This window comes from Crinia signifera, chromosome 8, assembly GCF_055691185.1.
Source record: "Crinia signifera chromosome 8, ASM5569118v1, whole genome shotgun sequence".
Lineage (NCBI taxonomy): Eukaryota > Metazoa > Chordata > Amphibia > Anura > Myobatrachidae > Crinia > Crinia signifera.
Window position 1 is genome coordinate 18,907,514 of NC_139224.1, and position 17,215 is coordinate 18,924,728.

Below are 17,215 nucleotides of genomic sequence, written 5' to 3' on the forward strand. Positions count from 1 at the left end.
TAGAAAATAGTTACAAGATATTACAATGATTTTAAAAGTACACACAAGATTAAATGCATTTTCAGAAATCAAATAAAAGGGAAAAATGACAGAACCGTATCTTACACTTAAGTACCAATCCTGACGTGGGGGGGTTCTCCACAAGAAATCTCTGGTCGCTTACAGCCTGTTTGCTAGACCCCCAGGTAGTGACTGACTATAGGGAGAAGGGTCTTAGTTATACCTTGAAGACTCCCTCATCCCTCCCACCCTTGGGATTTTTAACCATTCCCTTGCTGAGCCTAGTGAAGGTCCCTAGATATAGGATCTTTCCCATAAAGAATTTGTCCCTGCTTTAAAGTAGATTTTATACATTCCTCAAGTGATAAGAGGTAATTTAGTGGAGGGCCAGAGCAACTTTGGCCTGTTGGCTGGACACTATTGCTCTCCCCCCCAATCTGGTTTATGAGGGGTCTCAGATCTTATCTTACATCCTAACTCCAGAGGAGTCCACAGATGTCAAACAGAGGGAATACAGGCCTCAAACTCAAACCCGGGTCACCTACAGTTTACCCACATAATAAAAGACCTGTCCTGATTCCAATACTCACAGGAGACATAACTTTACAACAATATCAGACATACATTGATCGAACAGATAATCATAACAGGAGGCATACGTTAATTTGATCGATCACCTGATCTGATCGTTACACCTCCCCCTTTTAAAATGGCGCACAGAGGCGGTGACCCACGTCACCGTCTCGTCAGTGCGCTATTCACTACCTCGCCGAGAGAGTCCATCCGCATTACTGTGGTGGGCACCCTTTTTGTGCTGGATGGTAAAGGTGTACTGCTGCAGTATGAGGCTCCATCTTAGCAGTTTTCCATTATCTCCGGCAACTCTATTCAGAAATACTAGTGGGTTGTGATCTGTAATGATTAAAAAGTCCCGTCCGTACAAATATGGCTGGAGTTTTTGGAGGGCCCACACAATCGCCAAACACTCCTTCTCAACGGTGGCATAGGCCACTTCTCTGGGGAGCAATTTCTTACTTAAGAACAGGATGGGATGCTCCTCTCCTTTCTCATTGACCTGGCTGAGTACAGCACCTAACCCATAATTGGAAGCGTCAGTCTGCACTACAAACTTCTTTTGGAAATCTGGGGCCTGCAGCACAGGTGACTTAGCTAATGCAGACTTCAGTGCCAAGAATGCCCCCTCACATTCCTCTGTCCAATTGACCACCTGGGGCAACTTCTTTTTGGTTAAGTCTGTCAGGGGTTTTGCTAGGGTGCTGTAGTGGGGTACAAATTTTCGGTAGTACCCAGCAGTACCTAGGAAGGACATGACCTGTTTTTTGGTTGTGGGAGTGGGCCACTCCGTTATAGCCTCTACTTTGCTTGACTCTGGGCGAAGGGTACCACCTCCAACACAGTGGCCCAGGTAGTGTACCTCACCCAGCCCAAGCTGGCATTTCTCTGGTTTGATCGTCAACCCGGCCCCAGTGATTTTGCTTAACACACTGTTCAGATGGATCAGGTGCTCTTCCCAGGTCTGACTGAACACCGCAATGTCATCCAGGTAGGTGACGGCATGTCTCTCCTGGCCTTCCAGCAGGTCATTAACCAGGCGCTGAAAGGACGCAGGTGCATTTTTCATTCCAAAGGGCATGACCAGAAACTCAAACAGGCCGAATGGTGTGATAAATGCAGACCGCTCACGGGCCTCAGGTGACAGTGGGATCTGCCAGTATCCTCTACTCAAATCCATGACAGTGATGTAACATGCCTGGGCCAGCTGATCTAACAGTTCATCTATCCTGGGCATGGGATAGGCATCAAACACAGTGGCATCATTTAACCTCCTATAGTCTACACAGAAGCGGGTGCCCCCACACTTCTTTGGGACTAGTACAACTGGGGCAGCCCAAGCACTGTGAGACCGTTGAATCACCCCAAGCTGCAGCATTTCATCAATTTCCCTCTTCATGGCTTCCAGCACCTCAGTAGAAGCCCGGTATGCTGGCTGCCTGAGGGGGGGTCTGACTACCTGTGTTTACATGATGAGTTACCAAGTGGGTCTTCCCAGGCTTCCCTGTGAAATGTGACTGTAGGGCTGCAGTGAGCTGTTCTCGCTGTGCCTCTGTCAGTTTATCACTGAAGTGGGCATCAGACAGGGATCGCCCCTCCTTAGCAGCAGCTGCTAAATCCATCAGGGGGTCAATTTCCTGATCATTCTCAGGCAAACTACACACAGCAAACACACAAGCCCCCCTTTCGTGATAAGGTTTGAGCATGTTGACATGATACATCTTCTGCCTCTTACGTCCCTCCCCCTTTTCCACAATGTAATTAACATCTTTGATACGCTGTACTACAGTGTAGGGACCCTCCCAGGCAGCCTGCAGCTTGTTCTGTCTCATGGGAACCAGAGCCAATACCCTTTGCCCCACCTCAAAGATACGTTCTCTAGCCTGTCGGTCGTACCATTGTTTTTGCTTGGTCTGTGCAGCCTTCAGGTTGCTCTGTGCCATTTCCATTAGGAACTGCATTTTCTCCCTGAATTGCACCACATAGTGCACCACGGATGTTTCCGGGGTGATCAACCTTCCCTCCCACTCCTGTCTAATCAAATCCAGGGGTCCATGTGCGCGGCGCCCATACAGGAGTTCAAAGGGGGAGAAGCCTGTTGATTCTTGGGGTACCTCCCTGTATGCAAACAGGAGGTGCGGCAAGAACCTTTCCCAGTCCCTTCCCTGGGACTCCACAAAGACCCTCAACATCTGTTTTAGGGTACCATTGAAGCGTTCACAGAGGCCGTTCGTTTGGGGGTGATAGGCAGAGGTGATGAGGTGATCCACCTGCATCCTCTTACAGAGACTCTGCATGAGCTTGGACATGAACTGAGTACCCTGGTCAGTTAGCATCTCCTTTGGGAACCCCACCCTGGAGAAAATGGATATGAGCGCATCCGCCACTTTGTCTGCGCGGATGGAGGAGAGTGCTACAGCTTCGGGGTACCTCGTGGCGTAGTCCACCACAGTGAGAATATATTGTATCCCACCGCTGCCACCAAATGTCACAGACCCAGCGGTTGCCTGCTCCGATACGTCAATCTGAGCAGCTCCGGCCGTGACTGGGGTTCACTTTAGACTCTTGGGTCCTTTACCTGAGGTACACTGCCACCAGCCAAAACCTGATTTTAGCGCTTGAAACTGCGCAAGGGGCGGCTTGGCTCGCACCTGACCGCACAATACAATATACAAATGGTAACACACTGGAGCGTTCTCTTCTGAGGCTAATAAATCTTAAGAACACAGAACCAGGACTGAGAATATGTATTATTTATTCCTAGAAATACTACAGAGCTTTAGAAAATAGTTACAAGATATTACAATGATTTTAAAAGTACACACAAGATTAAATGCAATTTCAGAAATAAAATAAAAGGGAAAAATTACAGAACCGTATCTTACACTTAAGTACCAATCCTGTCGTGGGGGGGTTCTCCACACGAAATCTCTGGTCGCTTACAGCCTGTTTGCTAGACCCCCCGGTAGTGACTGATCGTTACACCCACTATCCACGTCGGCGTGGAGTTGATTTTATATAGTGTGGTGAGCACCCTGTGCTCACCACGCTTCGGGCTCAGTGGCTCGCCACACTATATGAAATCAACTCCACACCGATGTGGATAGTGGGGGTATGAAAATCTTGGAGGACGCGTACTGCCGACCCCTTGCGGGCTCACTACGCTTGCCACGCTTCGGGTTGGCGTTGACAATGGGGAATTTAACATTCTGGGGCATTTAACATGAATGAGCATCAAGGTGCTTGTACAATTAAAAATCGCATGCCATCACATTGCATGCCATTTGATGGCATGCGATGCGATATTTAATTGTACATTTGGGCTTTTTCACTCGGAAATCGCATCGCACACCATCGCATACCCTATTTAGTGGTATGCGAAGGGCGCCGTGATAATACACAAATACCGGTTATTCTTACAGTTTTGTTTACGATATGTAATCACCTGAATGAGCAAAAGTACCTATTAATATTTCAGTATAAATAGCTGCTATAGTCTGCAGAAGTGTTCTGAATAGCGTTACCTAGTAATTTTTCAGTGTAAATAGCTGCAATAGTCTGCAGTAGTGTCCTGAATAGAGTTACCTAGTAATATTTCAGTATAAATAGCTGCGATAGTCTGCAGTAGTGTTCTGAATAGCGTTACCTAGTAATATTTCAGTATAAATAGCTGCGATAGTCTGCAGTAGTGTTCTCAATAGCGAGTCTGCAGTAGCGTTCTCAATAGCGTTACCTAGTAATATTTCAGTATAAATAGCTGCGATAGTCTGCAGTAGTGTTGTGAATAGCGTCACCTAGTAATACTGTACTGGATTTCAGTGTAAATAGCTGCGATAGTCTGCAGTAGTGTTCTGATTAGAGTTACCTGGTAATACTGTACTGGATTTCAGTATAAATAGCCGCGATAATCTGCAGTAGTGTTCTGAATAGTTACCTGGTAATACTGTACTGGATTTCAGTATAAATAGCTGCGATAGTCTGCAGTAGTGTTCTACCTGTTGATGAATGAGGAGAGGAGTCAATTCACAATCGATATCCAATGAAGTCATAACTAATAAAAAGCCGGTATTGCACTGCTTTCGAGATTAAAGTTCACCCTTTCTAATTAGACCCTCTAGCATCCTACAGGACTGGCATCCTACTCAGACATATAGCCAATCACATTGCAGGCCATGCTCTGACGTGTACATACAGTACACTACACACAGTGCTGCACCTCTATGGCTAATGTATATACAGTACACTGCACACAGTGCTGCACCTCTATGGCTAATGTATATACAGTACACTACACACAGTGCTGCACCTCTATGGCTAATGTGTATACAGTACACTGAACACAATGCTGTACCTCTATGGTTACTGTATATACAGTACACTGCACACAGTGCTGCACCTGTACATACATATACGGTATATATAGTACACTGCACACAATGCTGCACCTCTACATACATATATGGTATATACAGTACACTGCACACAATGCTGCACCTCTATGGCTAATGTATATACAGTACACTGCACACAGTGCTGCACCTCTATGGCTAACGTATATACCGTACACTGCACACAGTGCTGCACCTCTATGGCTAATGTATATACAGTACACTGCACACAATGCTGCACCTCTACATACATATATGGTATATACAGTACACTGCACATAGTGCTGCAACTCTATGGCTGATGTATATACAGTACACTGCACACAGTGCTGCACCTCTATGGCTAATGTATATACAGTACACTGCACACACTGCTGCACCTCTACATACAAATACGGTATATACAGTACACTGCACACAGTGCTGCACCTCTACATATATATACGGTATATACAGTACACTGCACACAGTGCTGCACCTCTACATACATATATGGTATATACAGTACACTGCACACAGTGCTGCACCTCTACATACATATACGGTATGTACAGTACACTGCACACAATGCTGCACCTCTACATACATATGCGGTATATACAGTACACTTCACACAATGCTGCACCTCTACATACATATACGGTATATACAGTACACTGCACACAGTGCTGCACCTGTACATACATATACGGTATATACAGTACACTGCACACAATGCTGCACCTCTAAGCAGTTAGTAAGAGCTACTGGGAAATGGTACTTATGATTCAATATCAATATCTGTCTCTAATTCCGTTTTTCCCCAAAAAAATGTAACAGTGTAATGTGGGCTAGGTGAAATGAGGGAGATTGGTAGACCAATGAGGGAGAGAGGGAGATTGCTGCTATTTCAGGGAGTCTCCTGCAGAATGCAGGAGGGTAGGCAAGTATGATATACAGTACACTTCACACAATGCTGCACCACTACATACATATACGGTATATACAGTACACTGCACACAGTGCTGCACCTCTACATACATATACGGTATATACAGTACACTGCACACAGTGCTGCACCTCTACATACATATACGGTATATACAGTACACTGCACACAGTGCTGCACCTCTACATACATATACGGTATATACAGTACACTGCACACAATGCTGCACCTCTACATACATATGCGGTATATACAGTACACTGCACACAGTGCTGCACCTCTATGGCTGATGTATATACAGTACACTTCACACAATGCTGCACCTCTACATACATATACGGTATATACAGTACACTGCACACAGTGCTGCACCTCTACATACATATACGGTATATACAGTACACTGCACACAGTGCTGCACCTCTACATACATATACGGTATATACAGTACACTGCACCTCTACATGCATATATGGTATATACAGTACACTGCACACAGTGCTGCACCTCTACATACATATACGGTATATACAGTACACTGCACACAGTGCTGCACCTCTACATACATATACGGTATATACAGTACACTGCACACAGTGCTGCACCTCTACATACATATACGGTATATACAGTACACTGCACCTCTACATACATATACGGTATATACAGTACACTGCACACAATGCTGCACCTCTAAGCAGTTAGTAAGAGCTACTGGGAAATGGTACTTATGATTCAATATCAATATCTGTCTCTAATTCCGTTTTTCCCCAAAAAAATGTAACAGTGTAATGTGGGCTAGGTGAAATGAGGGAGATTGGTAGACCAATGAGGGAGAGAGGGAGATTGCTGCTATTTCAGGGAGTCTCCTGCAGAATGCAGGAGGGTAGGCAAGTATGATATACAGTACACTTCACACAATGCTGCACCACTACATACATATACGGTATATACAGTACACTGCACACAGTGCTGCACCTCTACATACATATACGGTATATACAGTACACTGCACACAGTGCTGCACCTCTACATACATATACGGTATATACAGTACACTGCACACAGTGCTGCACCTCTACATACATATACGGTATATACAGTACACTGCACACAATGCTGCACCTCTACATACATATGCGGTATATACAGTACACTGCACACAGTGCTGCACCTCTATGGCTGATGTATATACAGTACACTTCACACAATGCTGCACCTCTACATACATATACGGTATATACAGTACACTGCACACAGTGCTGCACCTCTACATACATATACGGTATATACAGTACACTGCACACAGTGCTGCACCTCTACATACATATACGGTATATACAGTACACTGCACCTCTACATGCATATACGGTATATACAGTACACTGCACACAGTGCTGCACCTCTACATACATATACGGTATATACAGTACACTGCACACAGTGCTGCACCTCTACATACATATACGGTATATACAGTACACTGCACACAGTGCTGCACCTCTACATACATATACGGTATATACAGTACACTGCACCTCTACATACATATACGGTATATACAGTACACTGCACACAGTGCTGCACCTCTACATACATATACGGTATATACAGTACACTGCACACAGTGCTGCACCACTACATACATATACAGTATATACAGTACACTGCACACAGTGCTGCACACACATTAACACGAAGAGCGATTGTCAGGTTACTGGTTTATATATTGCATATCATGTATTATGCAGTACAGCTCATTCTGTGCCTCTGAATATTAACCTGTCTCATCCAGCCAACCAGATCACTTACCAACTGCAGAGCCTATTTCATGCTGTGTAACTGCAGAGCTTATTTCATGATGTGTAACTGCAGAGCTTATTTCATGATGTGTAACTGCAGAGCTTATTTCATGATGTGTAACTGCAGAGCCCATTTCATGGTGTGTAACTGCAGAGCTTATTTCATGGTGTGTAACTGCAGAGCTTATTTCATGCTGTGTAACTGCAGAGCCCATTTTATGCTGTGTAACTGCAGAGCCTATTTCATGTTGTGTAACTGCAGAGCCCATAACTGCAGAGCCCATTTCATGCTGTGTAACTGCAGAGCGTTTCATGCTGTGTAACTAGAGTCGATAACTGCAGAGCCCATTTCATGCTGTGTAACTGCAGGGCCCATTTCATGCTGTGTAACTGCAGAGCCCATTTCATGTTGTGTAACTGCAGAGCCCATAACTGCAGAGCCCATTTCATGCTGTGTAACTGCAGAGCGTTTCATGCTGTGTAACTAGAGTCGATAACTGCAGAGCGCATTTCATGCTTCTGTGTAACTGCAGAGCCCATTTCATGCTGTGTAACTGCAGAGCCCATTTCATGCTGTGTAACTGCAGAGCCTATTTCCTGTTGTGTAACTGCAGAGCCCATAACTGCAGAGCCCATTTCATGCTGTGTAACTGCAGAGCGTTTCATGCTGTGTAACTAGAATCGATAACTGCAGAGCCCATTTCATGTTGTGTAACTGCAGAGCCCATTTCATGCTGTGTAACTGCAGAGCCCATTTCATGCTGTGTAACTGCAGAGCCCATTTCATGCTGTGTAACTGCAGAGCCTATTTCATGCTGTGTAACTGCAGAGCCCATTTCATGCTGCGTAACTGCAGAGCCTATTTCATGCTGCGTAACTGCAGAGCCCATTTCATACTGCGTAACTGCAGAGCCCATTTCATGCTGTGTAACTGCAGAGCCCATTTCATGCTGTGTAACTGCAGAGCCCATTTCATGCTGTGTAACTGCAGAGCCCATTTCATGCTGTGTAACTGCAGAGCCCATTTTCATACCCTCCAACTGTTCCTATTTGATAGGTACAGTATTGTTTTTTTATGGCAGGGTTGCCTATTTCGTGGCTGCCCTCTCTGGGAGAGGGCAGCCAGTTCAGTCAGGCACGGAGGGCGGGGCCACTCACAGGGTGGGGTAGGGGCAGGACGGCTGGCGGATGATGAGTGTGGGGGCATGGCCAACACAATAGCGACCCCAGCTTCCCTCCCCCTAGTGTAGTTCTGGATGCAAGGACCCCACACCTTTATTATAGCCAGGCGGGAGGGACCCCACACACCCAATAATTTTCTATATTTTTTATCACATGGATATGACTGATCTGACGGATATGACTGATATGACTGATTTGACGGATATGACTGATCTGATGGATATGACTGATCTGACGGATATGACTGATCAGTTCAGGCTTTATCCAAATACGCCTGGATGCGCACCCATTTGATGCCCAATATGTCTCTGATAATACAGGAGGGTAACAGCTGTATAATGAGAGTAAGACACAATGAGGGAAATTACAGCATTCTCCAGGGAGTCAGGGAGATCACTGCTAATTCAGTATCAGACTATCGTGTTGTGTATACCAGAATATTCCCAACAATCCTCTGTAGTATGAAGCTTAAACTATTGGTCACAGCAGAGTTTATCCCATTTGTTCTCTGTGCAGGGCACGGTCCTACCTGACCCAGACGTCACGGGGCTACCTGACCGAGAGGACAAGGTTTAAACTGATGTAAAGGCCATGGGGCTACCTGACGCAGAGAGCACAGGGCTACCTGACCCAGCTTGCACAGCCCAATCTGATCCAGAGGGCCTGGCCCAACCTGATGTAGAGGGCATGGGGCTACCTGACCCAGAGGACACGGGCCCAACCTGGCCCAGAGGGCATAGCCCAACCTGACTCAGAGAGCATAGCCTAACTTGACCAAGAGGACACGGCCCAACCTGACCCAGAGGGCCTGGCCCAACCTGATGTAAAGGGCATGGGGCTATATGACCGAGAGGGCACGTCCTACCTGACCCAGAAAGCATGGGGCTACCTGACCTAGAGGGAACAGGGCTACCTGACCCAGAGGGCACAGCCAAACCTTATATAGAGGGCAGGACCCAACCTGACATAGAGGGCAGGGCCCAACCTGACATAGAGAGCATGGCTCAACCTGACCCAGAGGGCACTGGGCTACCTGACCCAGAGGGCATGGCCCAACCTGACATAGAGGGCACGGCTCAACCAGGCCCAGAGGGCACGGTCTTACCTGACCCAGAGGGCATGGTCCTACCTGAACCAGAGGGCACAGGGCTACCTGATCCAGAGGGCATGGGGATACCTGATTCTGAAGGCATGGCCCAACCTGGCCCAGAAGGCACGGCCCAACCTGACCCAGAGGGCACAGTCCTACCTGACCCAGAGGGCACAGTCCTACCTAACCCAGAGGGCACAGTCCTACCTGACGCAGAGAGCACAGTCCTACCTGACGCAGAGGGCACAGTCCTACCTGACCCAGAGGGCACAGTCCTACCTGACCCAGAGGGCACAGTCTCTGAGGGCATGACCCAATCTGGCCCAGAGGGCATGAAACAACCTGACCCAGAGGGCACGGTCCAACCTGACCCAGAGGGCACGGTCCTACCTGACCCAGAGGGCGCAGTCCTACCTGACGCAGAGGGCGCAGTCCTACCTGACCCAGAGGGCGCAGTCCTACCTGACCCAGAGGGCGCAGTCCTACCTGACGCAGAGGGCGCAGTCCTACCTGACCCAGAGGGCGCAGTCCTACCTGACCCAGAGGGCGCAGTCCTACCTGACCCAGAGGGCAAAGTCCTACCTGATGCAGAGGGCATGGGGCTACCTGACGCAGAGGGCATGGCCCAATCTGGCCCAGAGGGCATGAAACAACCTGACCCAGAGGGCATGAAACAACCTGACACAGAGTGCATGGTCCTACCTGACCCAGAGGGCATGGTCCTATCTGACCCAGAGGTCATTGGACTACCTGACTATGAGGGCATGGCCCAACCTGACCCAGAGGGCATGGTCCTACCTGACTCAGAGGGCATGGTCCTATCTGACCCAGAAGTCATGGGGCTACCTGAGTCTGAGGGAACGGAACAACCTGACCCAGAGGGAATGGCCAAGGACAGGTCCCATAGTGGGATCAGCGCAGACCTAGTGGAAGATATAATACTTGGCTCAAGGTTAGAGCAGATATCATAGCTGGGTCAGGGCAGGTCTGATAGCAAAGTCAGAGCAGATATCACAGCTGGGTCAGGGCAGGTCTGATAGCAGAGTCAGAGCAGACATCACAGCTGGGTCAGGGCAGGTCTGATAGCGGGGTCCGGGCAAAAACGCAAAATGCCATGTAATTGTATGTAAGAGAGATTAGCAGAGAGATGAAGTGAACACAATGTTCTGCAGTTGGTGAGGCATCACACCGCTGTCTTCCTTTACACCCATGGAGGTGTCACTGCGGGGCCATATGAGAACGATAAGCTCAAGGTGTTATAACAATGTGAAAGACGGGGCCAGAGACAGGCGCTGGAGCCAGAGACAGGCACTGAGGCAGAGCCAAGCACTGAGGCAGAGACAGGCACTGAGGCAGAGACAGGCACTGAGGCAGAGACAGGCACTGAGGCAGAGACTGGTGCTGGAGCCAGAGACTGGTGCTGGAGCCAGAGACAGGCGTTGGAGCCAGAGAAAGGCTGGAGCCAGAGACAGGCTGGAGCCAGAGACAGCCACTGAGGTAGAGACAGGTGCTGGAGCCAGAGACAGGCACTGGAGCCAGAGACAGGCACTGAGACAGAGATGGGTACTGGAGCCAGAGACAGGCGCTTAAGTCAGACACAGGCGCTGGAGCCAGATACAGGCGCTGGAGCCAGAGACAGGAACTGAGGCAGAGACAGGCACTGAGGCAGAGACAGGCGCTGGAACCAGAGACAGGCGCTGGAACCAGAGACAGGCAGTGGAGCCAGAGACAGGCAGTGGAGCCAGAGACAGGCAGTGGAGCCAGAGACAGACACTGAGGCAGAGACAGGCGCTGAGGCAGAGACAGGCGCTGGAACCAGAGACAGGGCTGGAACCAGAGACAGGCAGTGGAGCCAGAGACAGGCACTGAGGCAGAGACAGGCGCTGAGGCAGAGACAGGCGCTGGAGCCAGAGACATGCACTGAGGCAGAGACAGGTGTTGAAACCAGAGACAGGCACTGGAGCCAGAGACAGGTGCTGGAGCCAGAGACAGGCACTGAGCCAGAGACAGGCACTGAGGCAGAGACAGGCGCTGGAGCCAGAGACAGGCACTGAGGCAGAGACAGGTGCTGAAACCAGAGACAGGCACTGGAGCCAGAGACAGGTGCTGGAGCCAGAGACAGGCACTGAGCCAGAGACAGGAACTGAGGCCGAGACAGGCACTGGATCCAGAGACAGGCGCTGGAACCAGAGACAGGCGCTGGAGCCAGAGACAGGGCTGGAACCAGAGACAGGCAGTGGAGCCAGAGACAGGCACTGAGGCAGAGACAGGCGCTGGACCCAGAGACAGGCACTGAGGCAGAGACAGGTGTTGAAACCAGAGACAGGCACTGGAGCCAGAGACAGGTGCTGGAGCCAGAGACAGGCACTGAGCCAGAGACAGGAACTGAGGCAGAGACAGGGGCTGGAGCCAGAGACAGGCACTGAGGCAGAGACAGTTGCTGAAACCAGAGACAGGCACTGGAGCCAGAGACAGGTGCTGGAGATAGAGACAGGCACTGAGGCAGAGACAGGCACTGAGCCAGAGACAGGAACTGAGGCCGAGACAGGCACTGGAGCCAGAGACAGGCGCTGGAACCAGAGACAGGCAGTGGAGCCAGAGACAGGCACTGAGGCAGAGACAGGCGCTGAGGCAGAGACAGGCGCTGGAGCCAGAGACAGGCACTGAGGCAGACAGGTGCTGGAACCAGAGACAGGCACTGGAGCCAGAGACAGGTGCTGGAGCCAGAGACAGGCGTTGGAGCCAGAGACAGGCTGGAGCCAGAGACAGCCACTGAGGTAGAGACAGGTGCTGGAGCCAGAGACAGGCACTGGAGCCAGAGACAGGCACTGAGACAGAGATGGGTACTGGAGCCAGAGACAGGCGCTTAAGTCAGAGACAGGCACTGGAGCCAGATACAGGCGCTGGAGCCAGAGACAGGAACTGAGGCAGAGACAGGCACTGAGGCAGAGACAGGCGCTGGAACCAGAGACAGGCGCTAGAACCAGAGACAGGACTGGAACCAGAGACAGGCAGTGGAGCCAGAGACAGGCACTGAGGCAGAGACAGGTGCTGAGGCAGAGACAGGCGCTGGAGCCAGAGACAGGGCTGGAACCAGAGACAGGCAGTGGAGCCAGATACAGGCACTGAGGCAGAGACAGGCGCTGAGGCAGAGACAGGCACTGAGGCAGAGACAGGTGCTGAAACCAGAGACAGGCACTGGAGCCAGAGACAGGTTCTGGAGCCAGAGACAGGCACTGAGCCAGAGACAGGAACTGAGGCAGAGACAGGCGCTGGAGCCAGAGACAGGCACTGAGGCAGAGACAGGTGCTGAAACCAGAGACAGGCACTGGAGCCAAAGACAGGTGCTGGAGCCAGAGACAGGCACTGAGCCAGAGACAGGAACTGAGGCCGAGACAGGCACTGGAGCCAGAGACAGGCGCTGGAACTAGAGACAGGCGCTGGAACCAGAGACAGGGCTGGAACCAGAGACAGGCAGTGGAGCCAGAGACAGACAGTGGAGCCAGAGACTGGCACTGAGGCAGAGACAGGCGCTGAGGCAGAGACAGGCGCTGGAGCCAGAGACAGGCACTGAGGCAGAGACAGGTGCTGGAACCAGAGACAGGCACTGGAGCCAGAAACAGGTGCTGGAGCCAGAGACAGGCACTGAGGCAGAGACAGGCACTGAGCCAGAGACAGGAACTGAGGCCGAGACAAGCACTGGAGCCAGAGACAGGCACTGAGACAGAGACAGGCGCTGGAGCCAGAGACAGGGGCTGGACCCAGAGACCGGGGCTGGACCCAGAGACAAGCACTGAGGCACGGACAGGTCCTGGAGCCAGAGACAGGCACTGAGACAGAGACAGGCGCTGGAGCCAGAGACAGATTTTACTGTAAATAAATCTAGTTTTCCAATATAACCGGCAGTCCGGACGGTCAAAAACTGGACTAGCCAGACAAAACTAACGCTCCAAGCCTGCTTCGATTGCACTGACTGGAGGGTCTTTGAAGCCTCTTCCTCTAACCTAGATGAGTTAGCAGACGTTGTGAAGGCCTACATCAGCTTCTGTGAGAACCTGTGTGCACCAACAAAAATGGTCCGATCCTTCAACAATAACAAGCCATGGTTCAGAAGTGACCTAAGGAAGTCCCGCCGTGCCAAAGAGGAGGCCTACAGCAGTGGGGACCGGGCCATGTTAAAAAAGGCCATGAACTCTCTGAATCAGGAAATCAAGCTTGCAAAAAACAATACGCAAACAAGCTGACAAACAACCTCTCGGCCAACGACCCTGCGGCAGTCTGGAAAAGCATGCAAGTCATCACCAGCTACAAGAAAGCCCCAAGGCCGGCTGAAATGCACCGGGACCTGGTGAACGAGCTGAACACTTTTTACTGCAGATTTCAGAGTGCCCCGAACTCCAGCCCTCTCCCTGACCAGAGCAGAACTGTTCCACCACCTCTTCCCCCTGGACCTCCCCCCAGGCCCTCCAGGTGGACCAAGAAGAGGTAGAAGCCTTGTTCAAAAGGGTTAAACCAAGAAAGGCCGCGGGCCCTGACGGAGTGTCCCCATCCACCCTAAAGTCCTGTGCAGCGCAGCTTGCCCCAATCTTCACTGCAATCTTCAATGCCTCACTGGAAACTTGCATGGTCCCAGTCTGCTTCAAACGTTCAACCATTGTTCCGGTGCCAAAGAAGTCACCTGCAAAAGACCTAAATCACTACAGGCCAATTGCTCTGACATCAGTGACCATGAAAGTACTGGAAAGACTAGTAATAAAGCACCTTAAAGAAGTAACCAACTCCAAACTAGATTTTACAGTTTGCCTACCGTGCGAACAGAAGCGTCGAGGACGCAGTCAACCAAGGGCTACACCACATTCTGCAACACCTAGATCACCCTGGCACCCATGTGGGAGTCTTATTCATCGACTTCAGCTCGGAATTTAACACAATCTCCCCCTGTATCCTGCAGCCCAAACTTCTCGCCCTAGGAGTCCCTGAACCAACATGCTTCTGGATTGTTAGCAGCTAGGAAACAGGTGGTGAAAGCCAGAGCCCACACGTCCAACTCACTCACGATCAGCACTGGTGCGCCCCAGGGATGTGTCCTCTCCCCCCCTGCTCTTCTCCCTCTATACCAACAACTGCTCCTCAGCTGAGCAGTCAGATAATATCATAAAATTTGCAGATGACACCACAGTCATCGGCCTAATCGATGAAGGAGACGAGACCGCATACAGAAGGGAGGTGGAGAGGCTAACCAAATGGTGCGCCACGAACAACCTCAACCTGAACCCCACCAAGATAGTTGAAATGGTGGTAGACTTTAGAAGAAAACCGAACACCTTGGTCCCACTTACCATCTCCAACTGCCAGGTTCCACAGCTGGAGACCTACAAATTCCTTGGGACAAGAATATCCAGCAACCTCAAATGGGGCCCCAACATAAACAGTACCGTCAAAAAGGCCCAGCAGCGGCTATTATTTCTGAGACAACTTAGGAAATTCAATGTCACGATCCGAGCTGTCAGACAGACTTTCCTACCGGCTAAGTGCCTCCGCAGGTTCAGCTTGCGGTCCAGACGTCATCTCTGCCGGCCTCCTGTCTCCCAGTGACAGTCCCCAGTGCACGGCAATCCACCTGTCCGCCGCCATTGCTCCCAGTATCCAGCATGGTGTGCACAAACACACTTTCCCGCCATAGCAGACATGGGGGCTGCCATGTTCTTTCCAGTCACATGTCTGTGCTGTCCAATCCTGTTGGTTCTGATCTCCCTGTCATACTTCCTCGGCCAATCCTGGCCACCCAGTGGGGATAAGTATGCTGGGAGCTCTCAGAACCATTGCTAGTGCTTCAGTTGTCTCCAGTGTATGGTCAGCTGTCCTTGTCTCCGTGCAAGTGTATTTCTCTGCTGGTGTTGTCTTCCATGCTGCAGTGTGTTCCAGGTTGTTCCATCTCCTGTGAAGTCCAGGTTATTCCACCGCCTGTGATCCTGCCTCTCAGCCCAGCGACCAAGCCTAGCTCCGGGACTCTGGTCCTCCGATGCTCCAGCATCATCTGCCACCGATGTTCCACCATCGATAATCCGATATTCCGGATCTCCTGCTTCCGTCCGTCATTCCGGACCCACAGTCTCATCTCCCGTCCGTCATTCCGGACCCACAGTCTTCTTCCATATCCGACACTCCGGATCCGATGTTCCACCATCGATACTTGTCATCATCTCATCTGTAAAGTATTGCAATCTGCATGAACTGTCATTATTTCCTGCATACTTTACTGCCTGTACTATTACAACCATCTGCAAATAAACTCCGGTTGTATTTTACCTCTGACTGCTTATTGGCTCTGGGTGCACTGTCGCGCAGTTCATGCGCAAGGGTCCTCTCCAACCTCCCCGGTTCAGGTACCGGTCCAGGTCCCCACCAGAGGTCTCAGTCTTGTCGACTAAGCCCCCTGGTTTGACAGTAAGCACTAGCCAAATGGATCCAGCCGCAAACCAAGCTTCTCCACCCAGCCCTGTACAGCAACTGGCTGTTCGCTTGGATCAGCAAGAGGCTGCGCAGAGCCAAGTGATCCATTGTCTGCAAGATCTGTCTTCCCAGCTGGATAAGCTACAGACCACTCTCAGTGGCCCTGAGCCTGTCAGAGAACTTCCAAGTCCCGTTCATCCTCCTGTAATGGCTGCTGCACCTCGCCTTCATCTATCTGTCCCCACCAAGTATGATGGGAACCCCAAGACCTGTCGAGGTTTTCTCAATCAGTGTGAGATTCACTTCGAGCTGCAACCCAGCAACTTCCCTACTGAAAGGGTCAAGATCGCCTATATCATCTCCCTCCTGTGTGGAGCAGCATTAGAGTGGGCGTCTCCCTTATGGGAAAGATCTGATGCCATCCTGTCCAATTACAAGGACTTCGTGTCAACATTCCGGCGTATCTTCGATGAGCCTGGGCGATCAGCATCTGCCTCCACTGAACTCCTCCGTCTCAGACAGGGATCCCGCTCCGTCGGGCAATATCTGGTCCAGTTCCAGATTCTGGCGTCTGAACTCTCCTGGTGTGATGGGGCCTTATACGCAGCTTTTTGGCATGGCCTATCCGATCGTATCAAGGATGAACTCGCTACCAGAGACTTACCCCCAGGTCTAAGTGACCTTATTTCATTGTGTATCAAAGTAGACCTACGCTTCCGAGAAAGGGCTGTAGAACGTCACAAGAGCGCTCCAGTTAAAGTGCCAACTCCTCCGCCTTCTTTACCCACTGCTCCTGTGG

The 17,215-nt window shown here is 50.4% G+C and overlaps 1 protein-coding gene across 11 annotated transcripts in view; it reads right to left on the reverse strand.

Annotated features, from left to right (window-relative positions):
* The window catches only part of ATP2B2 (ATPase plasma membrane Ca2+ transporting 2), a 276,982-nt gene that overhangs the window by 209,503 nt on the left and 50,264 nt on the right, over positions 1 to 17,215 (reverse strand). For 9 of the 11 annotated variants that reach the window (XM_083155903.1, XM_083155895.1, XM_083155892.1 and 6 more), the window contains exon 2: positions 4,508 to 4,568. The exons of 1 other annotated variant lie outside the window; for it this stretch is intronic. The gene's annotated coding sequence lies outside the window, so the exon portion shown is untranslated. Of the gene's footprint in view, positions 1 to 4,438; positions 4,569 to 17,215 lie in introns of all 11 variants that reach the window. One more of the 11 variants, XM_083155893.1, reaches the window with a different exon arrangement.